Raw genomic sequence first — 22,056 nt, 5'->3', positions numbered from 1 at the left:
ACTGATGACTCTTCAGAACAGATACGTCTTGGACATGATCACAGCCATGGATGGAGGTGGTTGTGCCACAATTGGAGAATCATTTTGCACGTTCATACAATCTCATGATGACGAAAATGGCACCTTGACAGAGGCCATAGAGAATCTGATGAAGCTACACATCTAAATGGTAGACGAAGTGGAAGAAATTGCTGATGATAGTTGGTTTGGATCTCTCTTTTCATGGGTTCCACAATGGATGGCAGATATGTTCAATGTCCTTGGAGCCCTGATACTGATGATTTTGCTTGGATTATGTGTAATCAGACTGGCTATTTTACAATGTAAGAAGACTGCAAAGAAAGCAATTGGAAAGAAGATCATGATTGATGTCGAATCGGGATGGAAAACTAAAGAGCTATCAGATGAAGAAATCAGAGACTATGTGAAGGCCAGCATCCATGCACCTGAGGGAACGAAGTTCCTGCACCCAAAGAATCACTAGAAATATGTGGGGAAGTGGGTCTACTGCAGTTCAAGTGGACAGTGCATGCTTATGACTTGGAACAAGGATGAGCATGTGAAATCAGCTGGATGCCTAAAAGGAGTGATACAAATATTGGTCCCAAAAGAATAATGTCTGCAGACAAGGTTGTATAGATGTGAAGACTGATGGGAGAGTGGTCGATGAATCACTGAGAGGGGGGATTGTAGAGAAGAAGCCAAATACCCCCACCTCAAGTACCACTCCCATGTTACCTATATGTTGGGAACCAGAGTGTGAAATACGTGCAGTGCCAGTGAAGATACCAATACCAGGGAGAATCCTGGAAGCAAGGTTCCCTTTGAGAAAACCTTACCTGCATATGATGGCCATTTGAATGAAATCCCAGAAGAAGAGGGAAAAAGTGAGCAAAAGTGAAGATTGGTGATGTCACACGATGCAGGGCTTATGCACCCAGAAGAGATGAAGAGGAGCGAGCGCATAAACATTATATAGGTGTTAAGAAGTGTCAAAGATAAGCAACATTTCGAGATCGAGATGAAGATGTTTATTCTACAGCAACGATGAAGATATTAAGTCCTTTTTTACACGTGTACTGATGCAAGAAACGCATGCACATAAAGTATTCTTAAGGCTAGCTATGTAGTGAATAGATTGCGGCATGCGCCAAATACATATGTATAGGAGTGAATAAACTATGGACGATTCCACTATGCATTTTAGCAGAGCTGGACCCAGAGAAAGAAAGGTTGTCCAGTGTGTCGCAGTTGAAAAGCAATTGAATTACAGAGGTGAATCAAAGAAAGGTGAGGCTGAACCAGCTCCAAGAAGCCAAGGCCGCTCTGGGATTGAAGGATCAGACAGTGGTTACAAGTGTGTGAAAATAACAAACTCCTGTTCAGAAGAGGAGCATGAGAACAATGTAGACATCAGAGGTTCATTAAATAAGAGCATTTTAAATGCATCAGAACTCTAAAACATTGTCTTCAGTAACGGGGATGAGTGAATATAGATAATCATGACATGCTCCACCAACTCCAGGAGACAGAGTATGCTATACTCCCTCTTATGCACAGGCACAAACAACAAACTCATGGCCAATCTTCAAAAGGCTAATTGACTGTCAGACAGCAGAGTGAAGATGGATAGTAGGCTAATTGGTGGGAAGTTATGGTCAAGACCAACCCACCAGCACCTGGATGCCAGCCTGCGTGCTGCTGTCGCATGTGGAAAGGTACGGACGGATGCAAGGGTGCCAATCAATTACAGAGAGCCATGTAGTAAAGAGCCCTATAGTTTATGTAACCAATGGGATGTTGTGTTTTGGATGACGTTCATAGTGACCTGCACGAGAGGAGGGCTTAGTTGCCCCACCTGATGTTAGAGACCCAATCACTTTCCCAACAAGTATGGAATGTATACCTAGATGTTCCCTCTAATCCTATCACTTTCTCAAATAAGTTTTTGTAGTTTACTACGTAGGGTGGCATTAGTAATGATGAGTTGTTACTGTAGAACCTGCTTTTTTATGAAAATTGCTGAGCAAGAAGATCGAGAGAATTGTCGATGTTCGCTGTAACTCCCTGTTTTAGACAATTGTAAATAAAACAGATGTGATTTGCCAACTTCCTGAGTTAGTTTGATTTTCTATATTTAAGTATCTTCTACATCACCACCCATCTCAAAGTATTGCTACCTCGTCTTAAAGGGCTGGGTCGATAACCCTAGTTCAGTTTTTTAAAATAGCATCTTGCCTTCCATTCTGATCTTTTTCATGGAACAGGCTTTGTTCATTTGTGGCTCTGTCCTGATACTCATTACTATTTGATTATCAAAATAAAGAAAATGTGCCTCAGAGTTTATGCTTTTGTTGTGCCTGTTTACCCGGTATATATATATTCAAGGAAAAACATTTAGTTGAAGGGATATTAAGGTGAGAACTTAACTCAACAAAAGCCCTTAAATATAGCGAAAAGCACCATAACTTTGTGCCCCCTGTGTCACAGCCTATGACCACAATGGTGACATCAAAGATCACAACCCTGATGGCATCTCTAATTACATTACAACAGTAACTGTCATTAAGCATGGCCTTCAGCCATGGTCAGTGTGCATGACCAAATATATTTTAACAACACATGAATGGGTACTTGTCATGGCCTTCAGTTATGGACAGTGGTCACAACCTTCATCCATGAGAACTGAATATTTTAAAACACAGACTACAAACTATAGATGTTGTCCTTTACCAGTGAATACAGCTTTGAACTCCATTGTATATTATTTACATTGATCAGGCACTAGCTATGGATTTAAGCACAATACTGGCCAGAGGCCCCAACCTTGGGCTGTGCCCACTATATATTTTAAAATATAAATGGGCCACTAGTCATAGCCTTTGACCATGCGCAGTTTGTTCATCTTTTGGCCATGTGAACTGTATATTCTAAAATAATACAATGCAACAAGTGATGGCCTTTGGCTGTGCCCACTGCATATTATACAACAGTAACCACCCACAAGCTATGTTCTTCGGCCATGCCCACTGTGTATTATGTTTACTAACCAGCCATTAGCCATGGTCTTCAACACCATACTAGTCAGTGGCCACAGCCTTTGGCTGTGCCGACTCTATATTCTAACATATTAATGGGCACTAGTTATGGCCTACAGCCATGGCCACGCACTACTGCTTTCAGCGTTGCCCACTGTATATTTTAAAACGTTGATGGGCAACTAGGCATGGCTTTTATCCATGCACATTGGTATTTGTGAACACTAACCGACCGCCAGGTTTGGCCTTTGGTGCTGGGCACTGATCACAGCCTTTGACATGGCCAAGTCCACGCCTAAATTGTTAATAAGGTAATCAATGTTTACTTGAGCAAACTTATAAATGATGTTATGTCTAATTCCATTATTGATGTAATCAGTTATATGCAATGTAATTCGTTTTGTCACCAGTGATGGAATCAGTCATGTGATTTGTAATTTCACTGGTGTTCTCAAACAGCATGTAATTAGTGATGTCATCAATGATGTGTTCTGTGATGTCATCATTGTGCTCATAGGCTGCGCAACAGATGTCACAAAGTAACGGTGGGTTTAGCTGAATTTCAGGGGTTTTGTTGCGTTAACTTCTCACCTTAACATCCCTGCAAGTAAAGCTTTTTCCTTGAATTTCAAAGGCTTTGTTACAATGTATTATGTCATCTTAAAGTCTCTGCAACTGAAGTTGTTTCCTTGACTTTCGAGGGTTTTCTTCTTACATCGATTTTTAGAACACTTCCGGACCACTAGCTTAGTCTTCTCCCATGGACAGTGGGCATGGCCGAACACTAGTAAACCACTAGCCATGGCCTTAGGCAATGGCCGGTAGGCACGGCCGCTCTATATTTTGAAACACTTTCAACCCATCGCTCAAAGACGCTCAGCAATCACAAACTGATTTTGTCCTGTTTTGACAGTGGTTTTGTTATTCATAAAAGACTGCAGGCTTTAAGAACTCATAATGTTTTTAGGCAATGCACAGTGAGATTAAATGATTTGCCATAGACCACACACTTCGGTTAAGCAGCGTGCTGCAAGCCCCTTGTTTTATGTCCAGTCTCTTGGTGGCTGTTATGAAACATCGCACAACCCCACCTTATAACATTTAAGCAGCCCAGAAACAGGAAAAACATGACTAGCTGCAAGGATAACATATGCCCAGGTACTTTCAGCACCAATAGAGGAAATCAAAAGCTGGCACCCATGAATGTACGCATAGTAATTGAACATATATCTTAAAGTGAAATATACAAATATAGTTTATTTGACATTCGCCTTAGAAGAAAGTGTGCAAGATGAAATAGCATTGGACTTTAAAAAAAAGTAAAGAACACCAGAACACCAGAAAAATAAACCGAGAGAGGAAATGTTCCAATAAATATGCTGACAAAGTATTAAAGGTGTCCACCTTTTAAACCCGGCAATGCGTCTGCCCTCTGAAAACAGTCAGGCTTAACAGTTTGGTTAAGCAGCTTGCTACAAGCCCTGTTTTTTTTTTTATTGTCGCTCTCTTGGTGACTGTTGAACCCCGTCAAACCACACTAAAGCAGCACGGAAAATGGCAAAGAAATGAACAGCTGCAAGAATATCATATGCCCATTCACGTTTGCCCCCATGGCAAAAATGAAAGGCTGGCACCAATGAACGCACAGTAAGTGACCATACATTTTGAAGTGACATTTACAAAAGTAGTACAATCGACCTTCTCCTGAGAAGAAAGTGCAAAATACAAAATAGCATTGGACTTTAATTAAAAAAAGTAATGAGCACCAGAAAAATAACCTGACAGAGGAAATATTCCAATTAATATTCAGGCAAAGAGCAAAAGGTGCTCACCTTTTAAACGCAGCAATCTGTAGTGAAACTTTCCATGGAAAACAGAATCCCAATATGATAAAAGTTATTGTGTTCTTGTGGGTAAGCGTCTGCACTGGGAACATGACAACCTGACTAAAGTCCTGGTATCTAAATACCTGACAAATTTTGCCAAGCTAAAAAAAAAACAAGGGTTTGCGTCAGCCCTCTGAAAAAAAGTTACGCTCTTCACCTCCATCTGTCCTTTACTTGTGCCCTGAGAAGCAGCCACAATCAGAGGAAAATAACTGCACCAGTGTCCAGGATTGCAAACTCTCTTGCCCATTGAGATCTAATACTCATGACTTACTTGACTCTCATAATTTCCCCTCCTCATCCCCATGCCTGGCTTTCAACAATACACTGCTTTGTAAAGCTAACTTGAAAAGTACACATACCATAGTGTCACTCAAATATATAAATCCATATAGAACTATGTTAGGCAGAAAGTGTACAATTGTGGCATTATTCCCCCCATCATTACTGTGAGACTATAAATACCAGAATGCAATGCAGCAAAAGGCAAAGAAATTGTCTCCGAGTGGAAAACTTTCAAGGACTGACAGTATCAAGGTTAAAAAAATAGGCGTAGTTCTCCAAGCGGTGCACCCTTTTTCAACGCCATCATTTTGGCATGGGCAGATTTGGCATGGACATTTCGCCACAGCACCTTTTTTCAGTGTGCCCTTTTCAAAGAGAAAGCCATTCCGGTGCCTTTATTTTGGCACAAGGGATGTTTGGACGTGGCTGACATTGGAGCCATGTCTAAATGTCCTCATGCTGAATAAGATCACAGGACTGCTCTGCTACAAACCTCGCCACCGCGCCACCTCACACTTGAGTTGCTTTTCTTTTAATTTAAATTAAATGCAAAAAAATATAACATACAGCCTCAAACATGGTCTGACAGATGTCTAGGACAAGCTTTTAACCACTAGGCTACAATCACTTGGTGCTTCATGGGGCATCCATTTCATACTTAGCCTATAATTTAATATGTTCAATGATAAAAGGCTCGGTATGACACTTGTGTAAATCCAAACAATAACATCATTGTTTCATAATGGTTAAGTGCTGCCTCTCAAACTTCTGCAGGCCAGGGTTCTCTGATAGCAGCATTCAACAAAAATGTGATTTTTAAAATGTCATTTTTTCTGTTTAAGAAAAATACGGATGGTGTGTGTTATGAGATATTTAACACCAAGAAAACACAGCATTAAGGACTGTGGATTGTCTGCCATCCACACAGTAACTGGGACTGACAATGCTTAGTTTCAAAGTGAGGAAGGATCCAGCCCCCTTGGTCCATGTTTCTCTAAGTGTTCTTCTAAGAGGGGACCAATATTTTCAGCAACATGTCCTTAGTAGACTGATCCCTTTCTCACTTTGAAACTAAGCAGAGGTTGCCCCAGTTACTACAGGCATGGGAAACCCACCGTTGCTGTAAAAAACACCAGTTTTTTTTATTATTTACTGGGAGACTAGAAATACCAGAATGCAATTCAGCAAAAGGCAAAAAATGGTCTCTGAGTGCAGAACCTTTAAGGACTGACAGTAGCACTGTTTAAAAACCAAAATAATTCAGATGCCCATTTGGTCGGCCATCCGTGCACTAACAGGGACTGACCCTGTGTAGCTTCAAAGAGGGGCTGACTCTGCTTAGCTTCAAAGCAAGAAAAGGGCCAGTCCATTCCTCTAAGTGGTCTTGTAAGTTGTGCTCATTTATCAGGCAACATTGCCTGAGGAGGCTGGCCCCTTCCTCACTTTGAAGCTGATCAGAGTCCGTCCTGGTTACTGCATGAACACCCAGTGATCTTTCACCCCTGACAGCACTATAGTTTGAAAAATATCTTTAAAAAAGAAATGTAACCGTGTGTACCGAACTACACATGCCCACGGTTATCTGTAGTCCTTTGTAACCTCGTATATAGCCGCAAATATCGGCAAAACAGCCAGAAACTAAAATTCTTCCCTGCCCCTTCAGGCCATCACCAAGTGCCCCCTCATCTGTGCCAGCTCCCCCCACTCTCCAGACTGCCTCATGCCCTCTCCCTTTCACCCCACAGCACAAGCTGCTTCTGTGACGCAATTTCCTTTCAGATTTCAGCTATTTGCGGCAATAGACAAGGCTACAGAAAGCTTTGTGTCCCTGGACCCCCTTCAACTCACAAATTTCTCTCAGTGCTTTCTAATCATCCCCCCGCCTCTACCCTGATGGCATTTGTATGTTTTGTGACTTGAAAATAGCTTTATACTGTGTTTCCTGATCCCATATCCTCAGCTATGGCCTCGAATATCTCTCGCATCAAGACAGATACGAAACGGCAGTCATTTCATTTCTGAAAACCATGATCCTGCAATGCAATCCATGGGAGATATAATTATAATAGTTGGAGAAGGGGACACCCCCTTCTCCGTCAAATTTTAAAATAACCACGGTATGGAAAAACCCCAAACCAGTCATGGCGTGTGAGTTAACACTTCGTGCCCATGTTGTTTTCGGACTTGATCCAAAGCAGACAAGCCGTTTGGGCTCTGCCCTTTGGCTAAAATGTACCTTTTTTGTCTCTGGGAAAATGAATCGGAAGTAGGCCGCACTTTTGGGAAAAAAAAATGTTTTTGATGCTTAATCATTTTTTATTTTTTTTAACAAATCTTTACGCAAGTCTGCATTCTAGGGGGGCCCGCAGACATTTAGGGGCCGATTCATGGAACAAACGTGTGCCAAAAAGTGGCGCAAGCTGGCGCAAGCAGGCCTAGCATGAAAAATGAAGCGCACATGCACGCGTGCGATTCATGGAAGTCCCTGCGTGTGTTTTACGCGAAATGTGCACCAAACCCATGCGTGGCGCACACGGGCGCACACGTCATTGCAACATCCCAAACGCCATGCACGACGCACACAGGGAAAGCGCACAACATCCGCGCACACACCAAAAAGGGGGCGGGACACGTGGCGTAACATGCAGAATGGGGAATAATGCGTGAAAAAGAAGGCGTAACTGGGGAAGTACTGCAGGGAACTACTTGGAACGCCCACACGCACGCGAACAACCCGTATTCATGGATTCGAATACGGGAAACCCGCGCACAGCAAAAGACGCGCATAGGTGTCAACACATCCGCCACACAAAGGTAGGCGGAAGTGTCCCCGTGCAGAGTATAAAAGTGCACGCAAATAACAAACACGTATCTACAGCTACGAAGAATGCCCCATTTGTCGCAGCACTGATCATGGGACACCGCAGGAGGAGGAGAATAGCCAGGGACCGCATTTTTTCCACCCCGGACAAGCCTTTTTGGGATGCCTGATGACCAGGTCTACGGCAGGTATAGGTTTCCACCTTGTATCATCCTAGACCTGATCAGGGAGTGGGAAGATGACATAACATCCCCCGCCCTCTGCTCCTAAGCATTGAGCCCATTGGAGAAGGTGCTCAATGTCCTGCATTTTTTGGGCACTGGGTCATTTCAGCGGACTACTGCCATAATGGGGGGGTTCTCACAGGTCACGCAGTCACGCTGCCTACACCAGGTCTTGGCAATCATGACAGCGCGCCTCGCAGTCTGCAGGCACATATACATGCCCAGAACACCCGCAGAAAGGCAGTCCGTTGTCCAGGACTTTTACAGGGTGGCACACTCCCCAAAGTGCTTGGTGCCATGGATTGCACCCATGTGGCCCTACGTCCACCTAAGGTCACGGAGCACATCTACCGAAACCGCAAGCACTGGCATTCCATCAACGTGCAGGTGGTATGCGATGCAAAGGGAATCATCACCTCTGTCTATGCAAACTACCCTGGCTCCACCCATGAAAGTTTCATATAAAGAATGTCTGCCCTGAGCCGGGCCCGGGAAGCTGGGCAGCATGGCGACACATGGCTCCTAGGTGAGTACAAATGCCCATGCACATGCATGCATGTCACACACACTCAAATACACAAACCCCAATAATCACAACCATTATCACCTCTCCAGGGGACAGTGCCTACCCTCTGAGCAACCACATGATGACACCAATCCGGAACCCCACCACACCACCCCAGGTAAGATACAATGCGGCCCATATAGCAACCAGGGCCATAGTGGAGCGCACATTCGGAGTGCTCAAGTCATGCTTCCGCTCCCTTGACCGCTCTGGCGGGCAGCTACTCTATGCACCCGCAGTAGTGTGCAGGATCATTGTGGCAGCATGTGTCCTGCACAATGTTGCAACATAGCAGGGCATACCGGTGGACATGGTGGTGCCCCCACATCCCCAACCACAGGCACAGGCACTGCCCATGGGAGTGGATAGGGCACGTGGCGAGGCAGCCTGGACCCGGCTTGTGGTCACATTTTTCACCTAAACTCCCACCCCTGCGGAGTGCACACAGGCCTGGCACATACCAGGTGACAATCGATGATGGCAAAGAGACAGTCAACTGTCACAACCTTACCACCCTGAGAATGTTGCCATGGAAGTGCCACATTGTGTGCATCACTAGCTACTTAAACATAAGCAATCCTGTGTGACCAAAAGGCACACATGCAAGGAGTGAATCACACAGACCTGCAAAACAGGCCATGCTCATAACTGGTATGTCACCCAAACCCTCCCAAACCACAACATGACATGGCAAGCAATAGCAAAACACCAACACAGTACCAATAAGGTACACATTGACATGTGAAAAATGTAAAGTGGCATCAGATAATGATGCCTGACATGGAATCAGATGAAATGACTGACCAACAACCTCCCACCCAAAATAAGCCATACCCAAATGCATTCCAACATTTGTAGTTGTAACATAACAATGAATGCCTGTTTGCATGCACATTGTCCATTGCAAAATCAACACTGCAGATTCTGTGTGCTGTGTCCATTTCCTGCAACACACTGCCCAGCACACAGCACAGTGACCAGCCATTGTGTGTGACGCACACCCTGAGCATCACATCAAAATGAAAAACTACACCAAAAAGCAAATTACGCATGTACAAGATCCACAAATGGTCATAGATCATGTGCTGCAGGGACACAGTGGGCCCCAGAAGGCAAACTGAGTGTATATGCGGACATGGAAGGGTGGTTGTATATGTTGTGGATCATAGTGCGAGTGTGTGTGTCAGTAGGGACATGTACTCAATACATGCATGTGCAATCAAGTGACCATCAGTGACCTCTACACATCACATGTGAACATTGACCATGTGTACACCCCAGCATGTCAAACCACAACTATACCCTCACACCTGAAAGGTAAACACAACACATGAACAGGCATTAATCAGCAGAATACATCATGTACATAGGATACCGCAATTACAATGTCAGGGTGCTCATCACACTGTAGAGCAAGGCAACTGTCAACAACAAAATACCCCCCCTCCTCACAAATCACTATGACCCATTGAACAACTGTGCATAGGTTATGTAGCCTTCATCCTTGAAGTTCAGCTGGCCACAGGATCACCCTTCCCCTTTGTCACCATCTTCCACCTTGTGTGTAAAAAGTGTCCAGCACCCTCAGAGACCACCTTGACTTGCAAAAACACCAAATCAAAGAGAACTCAAAGCAGGCCAACACAGAAGCCAAGCAAAAAGCCTGCAGGCAGCAAAACAAACCAGAAGAGCCTCCAGTAGATGACTTGAAGTAGCAGTACGTCACAAAGCCCAAGTACTACCACAATGATGTAACAACCAAGGTAACACAGTAAAACAATGTCACAACAGGATGTGTACCATGTGTGGTACATAACATAGAATGATCCACCACAAACTGATGTGTACTGTCACAGCTCACGTGTACAGGCGCAGGAGTGGCATGAACCAACCACCCCCACCGTGGTCTGGGTGCCTGCAAGGTCAAACTCACAGAGGCCTCTGAGACCCTTGTGGGGAAGGAGGGTCGGGGATATGCAGTTGGGACAGGCATTAGTATACTGGATAACCGGAATGAGGGGCAGGAGAGGGGAGTAGGATTGACAAGGGAAAGTAGGGAATGCACAAAACTGTACTACTCACATTAACACCTACACAATTAGACCAAACATGTTTATCATGCACATAGTACCACATTACTCAAATGGAAGTCAAAAAGAAACTTATCTCTGGGGTGAGTTCTGGCTCCTGCCTGCGCACTCTCCGGTCCGGTACCAGAAGCAGTTCGATGCTGCAAAGAGAGCCACAGTTACTAATCTGTGCGTGCCCATAACACACAAACACACCACCATATATATCCCAAAGTAACAAACTACTCTACAAACAAACAATCTGGTGTGGTGCTTCGTACCCATTCGTAACATTCCTCCTGTGATGGTTCATACACAGTCAATGCAGTAAGTCAGGCGCCGATGGGTGCGTGGCAAAAGGAAGACTAATGTGTCACGATTCACACAACATGCAATGTTCCCTGGGTAAGCAGCCAGACGCATATAGCAAGGTACGACTTCAAAACAAGTCGTGTTCCACCATAACCAAAATAAAGTAGGTAGTGCACGTGTCAAATTCTACATGGAAATGAAGTGCACTGCACACAAGTCTGTCCCTCGCTTTCTGTCCCTGTGAGCTGCTTCTTTCCATGTCTTGGAACGCTACATGGCTAATACAACTGCCTCAATGGACCATGGTCGACCGGAGGGTATGTGCCACTGTCCCTGCAGGTGCCCCAGAGAACTTTCCCAGCAACTAGCCATTAGTCCACCAACACATCTCAGCTGTATTGTGCGCTTCAACACCAACATTTGTCCAAGCTCACCGTCAGTGCTGCTACTAAGCATGCATGTACAACCGGCCTGGTGGAAGGTTGGCTCCGGTGTGGCACCCCTGTGCTGCTCACCTTGCCTGGAGTCCCTTGAAACACATCCGATTTTTTGGGTGAATGAGCAAAATCCCTGTGCCTCTGCTTGCGCACACATGCGCATGTCGGCACCACCAAACGTGTCCAGCTTCCAGACGTCCAATGGGCCATGTCTGCTGGCAAAGGTGGTCTGGAGGCTCATCCCCCTGCAGAAAGTGCATGAAACACATGATTAATGCTTTAAAATCACCTGTGTGTGTCTCTTCAGGCATTTCATGACTGGACCATGTCATAGACGTACATCAGAAATCACACCATCAGTGCGTCTTTCACAGGCAAAGTGTGGTACACACTATCTACAGCATGAATTGCAACAAGCACATGTACAGTAAAGATAAGAAACATACATACTTGAAGGGTCCAGCTGGAACAGACAGTGGATGCTTTCAAAAGCCACAAAGCACCACACATCAAAGCACAATAGACAAGCAATTTTAAAATATATTAACTAATTACACTAAATATGAAAAACCTACATTACCTAATTAAACTAACTATCAAATAGAAACTTAACCAACTAAACTAAAAGAAAAATCCAAAATAGCCACATACGACCAGGGGGGAGGGACCCAGGAGGGGGATGGCACAGGGTGCTGCTCAACACCCACATGTGATGATGTTGAGGAAAAAGAAAACCTCCATGGGCTCAACGCCTGCACAGTCCGACCTATGTGGGAGATACATTGTCGTCAGAGTCTGGCTCTTCCTGGAAAGGAGGATGTGACACAGGAGCCTGACCAGGCTTAGCCGCAGCTTGCCCCTCGTTGGCAGCAAGTCTGCTGGAAGGGTGAGCCTGGTTATGTGTGGCGATCGCACATAGGTCTGCATGCAGAATCTCCCGTGATACACGTGCTTCCTCTTGCAAGGTAGCACGTGTAACACAGAGTTCCTCCTGCAAGGCCTAGCTGGACAAATAATGCACCTCCCGGCAAGCATGTAGCTCAGCCGAGATGGTACGCTGAAGCTGCGCAAACCTCTCCTCTGACCGCTCCCTCTGGCACATCAGAAGGACACCCAGAGTGGATCTGAGGGAAGCATACTCCTTCCTCAGGGCCTCCATGTGTGCCTCTGCGTGAGCAGCAATTGCTTGATGCAGAGACAACATTTCAGCCTGGCGTGCCCTGTCTGAGGTCGCCATGCCCAGCCTGAGTGAGCAGGCCGTGGACCGTGCTGCCTGCTGCTGGAGAAGCACCTGCCTAACAGGGGGGAGCAACGATTGGGCCACACGCTCCATGCTCACAGTGATGTTCTCCATTGCTGCCCCCTGGCGTTCAGAATTGGCAGTCATGTCTTGCTCCCACTCAGTATACTGCGGTTGCGCGCGGCGACCGCGCTGCTAGGCTTGACCCCTGCGGGAGCCAAGGACCGGGTGTCCTTGTTGTGTTGGCACTGCCCGCAGCTGCACGACTATATGCCCCCATCGAGGTGATGTCCCAGGCACATCAGTGACTGGTGTGGAGGGTGACCCTGTGTCCCGATCCACCACAGGCGGAGGTTCCAACACTGTCTGACCCCTCACTGCAGGTGTCGCAGACAGAGGAGTGCCCACATAAGAATCACTCACCCCTGACATATGGACCTGATGCACATCCAACTCGACATGGACATCAGAGTGTTCATCAAGGCTGGACTCATTGCCAGCCAGAGACAAGATGGACTGTACCACATGTGGGTTTTCGTGGCCTACCACCCCATGACCCCCACTTGCTCCGGGTTGCTGTAGTGATAACAACCCTGTGCCTGGCATGACAACACCATCCTCTGGCACCATTGCGTCATCATCTGAAAAGTAGAGAGAAAAAATGTCACTACACATGTTAGAAGCACACAACACACACACACACAGACATGAAACAGACACCAAACACATCAAGCAGTCATGTCACACACAAAAGAGAACCTGACATGCATGATGGGTCAACTTGACATTGCTTCTGTGACTAGTCATGTAGAATAGTGTCATATTGCTCAGAAGTGGGTCGATGCAGTGCAGCAAATTTGTATGTTACTCACTATCTACATGTACAAGTTCTTCATGATGTGTATCTGAAAATGTGAAGGCATTGCAAGGTCAACTTCAGGCATCACGTGCAATGTGCATTCAATGGGTAGCATGGCTACAAGCAAACCACCCCTCCCCCCAAGTGCAAATGCAGGGATGCCTGGCATGGTATCAAAAGGATGACCATAGACCTGTGTATTGACAGACAGTGTTGACTAGCATCAACTGCATCATGTGAGTCAAGTGACAACACAGCAAATGATGATGGGACAGTAAGCAGGACACATGATGCGACCTCCGGAGTACACCCATGTGTGAAGAAGACACTACACCAGTTGGACAGAGTCAATGGACATTAAACAGGCTGAGGCCTGTGACCCACACAGACTGTCACACCCTAAACATGAGTGCGATGCAGGACTGAGCCAGAGTGGCCATGGGAAGGCTGATGAAATGCCATGCAATGTAGGTCACCCTGGACTCGTACTACAATGATCGTCCAGTCAAGGACACATAGGGGCATGCGTGGAATACACATGGAGCATGGATGGGCACTCATGTCCTTGCAGGGCATCTGACCTCTGCACAGTCCAAGTGAGACACCCTGCATCAAGTACAAAGGATGTACCACACAGCATTTGTCTGGCAGATTGGCCGGTGGTAGTAAGCATGTACACAGGACGCATGAACAGGCAAGTACTCAACAGCAAAATTGAAGCAGACCAGTGCAAAGGTGGAATTGGGGTGCAGAGGGGGGGCGGAGGGGCAAGGGAGCATGCCTACATGGAGTACCCGCATGCATGCAGAGGACAAATGCACATCAGTCATGCTATGACATAGTCCTTGGGCTGAGAGGAAGGTCACCCCAGGCTAAATGCAGAAGGGCCAGTGAGCTGGAACATGGACCAGAGGGGCATCCTGATGACCAGCATGTGAGTAGGGTGCAATAGTGGTGATGCGGACAGTCCCCGCCCGCTCCACATGTCCACCATCCACCAGAGCAGCCATGCATCAGTGAAGCATTGCATTACTTGCACATCATAACCATGTACATGTGACATATAGTGGCAGTCATGCACAACACATCACACAAGTAAAACACACATGTCCTCAACAAACACGCAGCAACACTCACTGGACTGGGCATCAAAGTCCGGCATCTCTCCCACTCCTTGGCCCGATTCAGGTGGTATGAACTCCACAACGAGTGATTCATGCGGAGTGAGGTCTTCCTCCTCAGGTGCAGGCCCACTGCCAGTCACCAGAGTCAAGTTGTAATTTGAGGCACGCTTAGACTTAGCTCTGCGTTTGAGGTCATTCCAACGCTTTTTGCACTCTTGCGCCGTGCGCACCTCATGGCCGAATGCACTCACATGTTCCGCAACTTGCTTCCCGTGGGTATCACGGTGGGCAGCAGTAGTCTGACAATTAGGCCCCACTAGCATGTCACGGCTGTGGTCCCGCATGTAGTCCATGAGGTAGCCCAGTTCCTGGTTGTATAAAGGCTTCTTCCTTGACATGCAGGAGGTTGTGGCTGTGTGTGGGGTCCCAGCCCTTGCTTCAGGTGCAACCTTCCTCCTCTTGGATTGTGGCGCAGACCCTGGCTGGCAAATGCTGCCCTGATCAGTACGGCCAGTGGCACCGTTGGATTGAGCCAAGGGAGTGGCAGGTGGAGGGACGACCAAAGGCCTGACTTGCGTCAGTGGCAGCTGGGTGCCCTCTAATGGACCCTGTGCAGCAACATCCACTGTGGCAGGGTCATTGACTGCGACTGTCCTGGTTGGCAGACTCACAACCGGGGTGTTGGTGGCTGCATCTGCCCCTGCACTTGCCAACACCCAGCTGTTCGGGGCAGCAGATGACATTACTGCCCCAGGGACATGTGTCTCGGTCAGGGCAGCCCTGAGTTGACCTACAGTTTCCCTCCTGCCCTGTTGGAAATCTCCCAGGACTCTTCAAGTGCCAATGCAGCCTGCGCTGGCAGACCCTGAGCCTGGGTGGTGGTGCCCACAGCTGCCCCTGCATCTACCACTACCCTTGGGCACGTGGCAGTCAATGAAACGGACTGCCGGGTCACACGTGCGGCAGTGCCAGATGCAGAAGCTTCATCTCCCGGAACCACAGGGGGGGGTGGCATGACTGCACCGACACATGGCACAACATCGTGCTCAAGTTGCGCACCCCTGCCTCTTCCCCCTCTGCGCCCACCCTGGACACCGTGGAGTCCCCCTACTCCCTGGTCATCCCAGCCACGTCCCTGACCATGCCCGCCACGAGGAGGACGCCCAGCTGAGGCGCCCCTCACCTTTGGTGGCCTCCCAACCATGGCACAGATGGAGTAGTGCCGGCACAGATGGAGGAGTGCCAATGGGAGATGTACACCAAAATTGTCCTGGGCAATTGGGGTGAAGGGGGTGGGATGCAAGATGTTAACAGCCCCCCTGCACCTGCAAGGCTGTATGTGACCCCGGTGATGTAGTGACGGGTCACGCAACGCTCAGGCACCCCAAAACTGCAGTAAAACCGTGCATGCAACCCTGCAGCCTACGTGCGTGGAATTAACCTCCTGCAGTACGCAGTGGCACCCAGTAACACGAAAAACGCATAAGCATGGGACACGCAGGCTACTATGACCTCGAAAACGGGATGCGATACACAGGGGCACCCGCAGTGGGAAAAATAGCGTGCGCGACTCACCGTCAGACTAGTGTGATGATGAAAAACACACGTAGCCAATACCCCCACCAAAAGATGAGATACGTCCTTGATCCGCTGTGAAGTTGTGATGGCGCGCAAAACAACACGAAGTAGCAACACACGTCGGTCTCAATGAACGGCACGTATAGAGAACTGCTGGCCCCGGTCACCTTTAACCCGTGCTGAGGGAAACGCCCACGCTCATCCCGTTACTTATGCAGGTAGGCCCTTTCCTCGGATTACACACATTCACACGCGGACGTGCAGTTTTTTCACACGCTGAACCACTATGCCCACGTCATGAGGGAAACACCCGTGCGCGTAACATCACAGATGCGCTTACGTGCTAAGGGCCTTTCCTCGAATAACACGCTGACGTGCAATTTTTTCACGTGCCAAATCACTCCGTATCAAGCTGGCCACGCAACAACACACGGAAGACCACACACCTGCCCAGAAGGCCATATTCCTGCACCCCAGAGCCACGAGCATGCTGCCACCTGCCATCTGCTGCTGCCTGCCTGCCTGCTGCCCATGTGCCCTGCTATTTGGTGCCTGCACGTCAGCCAGGGGTGCAGTTGCTGTGACCACCCCTGCTGGAACTGAAGACTCCCGACTGGGATACGATCGCTCCACAGACCAGCCCCAGAACCCAGTTGCCCACCCAAACCTGCCTCTGGGGTTGCCATGTCTACACCATCTGGCACCACTGGCAACCCCCAGCCAGAGAGGCAGAGGGCCACCAAATTCAGTGCCAGTGAAGTTGGTGTCCTGGTGGAGCATGTCCTGGGGCAGTATGATGCCCTTTTGGGAAGTTTGCACGCCGACAATGAAGGACGGAAGAGGATCTGGATGGACATCGTGACTGCCATCAACGCGGAGGGGGTGGCAGTCCGTGACATTCAACACGTCCGGAAGCGCTGGGAGGACTTCAGGTCCAGGATCCTCGACAAGGCCCAGCACCTCTTGAAGGCAGCGGATGCCAAGGGGTGCCGGGGCCACCTGTCCGACCACCAAATGAGGGTCCTGGAACGCATACGCCCAGTGCTCCATGTCTTTGAAGGGCCATGTATGGATGCGTATGTACAGGGACGTGAACCAGCCACATGTGATTCCTCTCATGTGTGAGACACATCGATGGTGTATGTGTTGGCAAGCATGCTGGCCAAATGCATGTGTGGGTGCGCACATGTGAAAATTATGTGTATGTACTGTGGCATGTTTGTGGTGTCAAACATGGATGGGGGTTCCTGCTGCATGTATCTGCACTGTGTACATGTGCATGTGTGTCTATGTGACAAGTGTGCAATTGTAATGCAACATGGATGCATGTGACACTGACATGTAGGAGGCTGATTGCTAGATGTGACATGGATGATGACATTATCACTGCAGTGGTGGAGATGTACAGATGCATGTCAGTCTGGTGGCGTGTGTGCATGTGTTGTGCACTCCCTGTGTTTCATGTGACGTCAGGCTCACCTTCGGCTGCTCGTGCTGTTGTTTGTGTATGGACAGTGCACCCGGGTGCAATATTCCTGTTGATTTGCTCATGTGTGTGAGTTGAAATGACATGTGTGTTGGGGAGTGTGATGCCATGTCTGTAGTTTTACACTGCCACTCATGTGCAACTGTCATGTGTGTATTAGTCCATTGTACAGTGCCCTGATGCCAGTGTTCTATCTCTCCCTGTCTGCAGCGTCAACTGATGAAGAGGGCGGAGAGAGTGCTGTGGAGCAAAGCGGCAGGGATCGCACCACCAGCCGGAGACGCAAGGCCCGGCTCCCCTCCCAAGTTGTCATCTCGTCGGGGAGTGAGGAGTCTGGTGCCGCATCCCAGGCTGCAGCTGCCGAGGGTATGTCCAAGAGGCAGAGGTCGGAGGTGGACTCCTCGGCAGCAGAAGGGGCAGCTGAGACCCCACAGGGTCCGATGGAGGAAGAAGGCATGGAGTCATCCAGATTGGTGGGGGGTTTGGTGGAGGAGGCGGCCGTGGAAGGGACACACACGGGGTCTGGAGGTTGGGATTTCACTGGTGCTAGTGGTGCAGTGCAGGGGCAGGGGCAGGAGGCAGCACAGGCCGCCGCAGAGGTGCCTGTGTGTAATCCTGTCCCCGATCCTGTGACTGCATCATCCTGCACCAGCAGGGATGCCTACGTCCAGACCTGTTTTTAGGAAGGGGATGAGCGCACAACAACTGGCCTTCCTCTCCCTGCGGGAGTGGCAATCAGGGACCGTGTTTAGCCTGTCCTGTCTGGGATGGCGTTGCGTCAACGGGGCATGTGAGGGGATCCGCAGTGTTTTCGTGAAGACACTGCACGTCATCTCGGATGCCTCGTTGATCGCGTTGACCTGCTGGGATGGGTAACCAGTGCTGGATTCCTCTGTATGCTGGACCTTATTCTGACCCCCTCCTCACCTGAACCCCCTATGCGCCAGTCATCCTCCATGCCATCTTCCCACCCATGTATCACCTGGGTACCCTGTGGAGCTGCCTCTGACCCTGCGGCCAGGCTGGAGGAGGACACATCCCTGCCACAGTCGGGAGTCGGACGTCCAGCAGGGGTGGCCACCTCAACAACTGCACCCCAGCCGGAGGAGGACGTGCAGGCAGCAAGAACCAGGGCACAGGCACAGCAGCAACAGCAACAAGGTGGGAGCCATGTTGGCTCGGGGCCTTCAACATCCAAGGGTGCCGGCATCGGCCAGAGGGCAGCAGGACCCAGGATTGGAATTGTCTTCCGTGTGGCAGCGGTTGGGCCAGGCCATAGGTGCGGAGCGGCGGCGGGCGGAAGAGGCACGGCTCACAATGGTCAGGGCGTAGAACTCCATGCGGAGGGCACTGAGGCGGGCCGAGTGCCTCGAGGCAATTCGCAGGGAGTTGGAGGTCAACATGGCATCGTCCCTGCGAACCCTCAGGCCACGGAAGAGGACCGCATCCAGGACATTGAGGAGGAGTTCGATGATGCCCTGGCCCGGGAAATCGGAAAGTGAGCCGTCGGACTAGCCCACCGCCATTGTATATAGTTTTTAGTGTTAGGTTTCATTGTCGTTTTCCTTTATTTTGGGGTGTTTGGATTTTGCCCCACACATTTGTATATAGTTTTTTTATTAGGTAATTTTTTTGTAGGTTTCTGTTCTTTCGTTGGGCTCATGGACCCTTCACAATTGATTGTACATAGTTGGACAATGGATTTATTGGAACTTTTTCTTTGGATTTCACCACGGATTAGTGGATTAATTGATTTTACTTTTTACGTTTCCTTTGGATTTGCTTTGGTGGAGGGAGAGTTTGGACTATTTTTCTTTTGGATTTCTTTGGATTGGTTATACTTTTCATGTACTCATCTTTTGGACATACTTTTCATTTCATGTTTGCAATTTTTTTATGCTTTCATTTCATTGTTTTATTTTTCTCCATAATACATTTTGATATTTTACTTCCATGTGTGTAATTCACTCATTGAGTTCATGCATGTGAACATGTGGGTTTACACAATCACTGCCAACCTGTGTGTGTGACGGACATGTGTTGATGTACATAGTTGACTTTTGGTTTGTGTCTTGAGATAGGCATGTCAGTGTGGGGTGGATTGGGAAATCATTGCGTCTCAAGACTGGGGTAGCGTGCTGTGGTATTTTGGTGGAGATGTGGGCCATGATTGTGCATCTTTATGTAATGTGGGGGGGGACATGAGTCGGGGCCTTCTGGCAGGTGCCCCTCACTGCTGGGGGGTGGGGATGCTGGGAGACATGATTCGGGGCCTGCTGGCAGGTGCCCCTCAGTGCTGGGGTGGGGGTGCTGGGGGACATGAGTCGGGGCCTGCTGGCAGGTGCCCCTCACTGCTGGGGAGTGGGGGTGCTGGGGGACATGAGTCGGGTCCTGCTGACAGGTGCCCCTCACTGCTGGGGGGTGGGAGTGCTGGGGGACATGAGTCTGGGCCTGCTGGCAGGTGCCCCTCAATGCTGGGTGGGTGGGGGTGCTGGGGGACATGAGTCGGGGCCTGCTGGCAGGTGCCCCTCACTGCTGGGGGGTAGGGGTGCTGGGTGACATGAGTCGGGCCTGCTGGCAGGTGCCCCTCACTGCTGGGGGGTGGGGTGCTGGGAGAAATGAGTCAGGGCCTGCTGACAGGTGCCTATTAATGCTGGGTGGGTGGGGGTGCTGGGGGACATGAGTCAGGGCATGTTGGCAGGTGCCCCTCACTGATGGGTGGGTGGGGGTGCTGGGGGACATGAGTCGGGCCTGCAGGCAGGTGGCCATCAATGCAGGGTGGGAGGGGGTGCTGGGGGATATGAGTCAGGGCCTGCTGGCAGGTGCCCATCAATGCTGGGTGGGTGGGGATGCTGGGGAAATGAGTCGGGGCCTGCTGGCAGGTGCCCCTCACTGCTGAGGGGTGAGGGTGCTGGGGGACATGAGTCGGGCCTGCTGGCAGGTGCCCCTCACTGCGGGTGGTGGGGGTGCTGGGGGACATGAGTCAGGCCTGCGGCTCACTGCCGGGTGGGTGGGGGTGCTAGGGGACATGAGTCAGGCCTGCTGACAGGTGCCCCTCACTGCTGGGTGGGTGGGGATGCTGGGGACATGAGTCAGGGCCTGCTGGCAGGTGCCCCTCACTGCTGGGGGGTGGAGGTGCTGGGGGACATGAGTCGGGGCCTGCTGGCAGGTGCCCCTCACTGCGGGGGGGTGGGGGTGCTGGGGGACATGAGTCGGGGCCTGCTGGCAGGTGCCCATCAATGCTGTGTGGGTGGGAGTGCTGGAGGACATGAGTCAGTCCTGCGGCTCACTGCCGGGTGGGTGGGGATGTTGGGGGACATGAGTCAGGTCTGCTGGCAGGTGCCCCTCACTGCTGGGTGGGTGGGGGTGCTGGGGGACATGAGTTGGGGCCTGCTGGCAGGTGCCCCTCACTGCTGGGGGGTGGAGGTGCTGGGGGACATGAGTCGGGGCCTGCTGGCAGGTGCCCATCAATGCTGGGTGGGTGGGGATGCTGGGAGACATGAGTCGGGGCCTGCTGGCAGGTGCCTCTCACTGCTGGGTGGGTGGGGGTCCTGGGGGACATGAGTCGGGGCCTGCTGGCAGGTGCCCCTCAGTGCTGGGTGGATGGGGGTGCTGGGGGACATGAGTCGGGACCTGCTGGCAGGTCCCCCTCACTGCTGGGTGGGTGGGGGTGCTGGGGGACATGAGTTGGGGCCTGCTGGCAGGTGCCCGTCAATGCTGGGTGGGTTTGGTTGCTGGGGGACATTACCAGGGGTGCTGGGTAGTCCACTGTGGTGTGGGCTGCCTGCACGGGCCGTGGAGGGGGTAGAGGGCACACCTGGGAGGACGCACACTGCCAATTCACAAGTGGGACTCCCCGCGCACCCCAGTAATACATGCACCCTGCTTGCACAGGGCCAATCACCTGTGAAACTCCCCGCGAACCCCCGAAATACAGGTACCCCGCTCGGACAGGGCCAATCGCGTGTGAAACTCCCCGCGAACCCCAGTAATACACGTACCCCGCTCACACAGGGCCAATCGCGTGAGAAACTTCCCGCGAACCCCAGTAATACACGTACCCCGCTCGCACAGAGCCAATTGCATGTGAAACTCCCAGTGAACCCCCGAAATACACGTACCCCGCTCGCAC

This window comes from Ambystoma mexicanum, chromosome 14 (assembly GCF_040938575.1).
Source record: "Ambystoma mexicanum isolate Mex_15411 chromosome 14, UKY_AmexF1_1, whole genome shotgun sequence".
NCBI classification, from domain to species: Eukaryota; Metazoa; Chordata; class Amphibia; order Caudata; family Ambystomatidae; genus Ambystoma; species Ambystoma mexicanum.
This window is presented reverse-complemented; position numbering follows the sequence as displayed.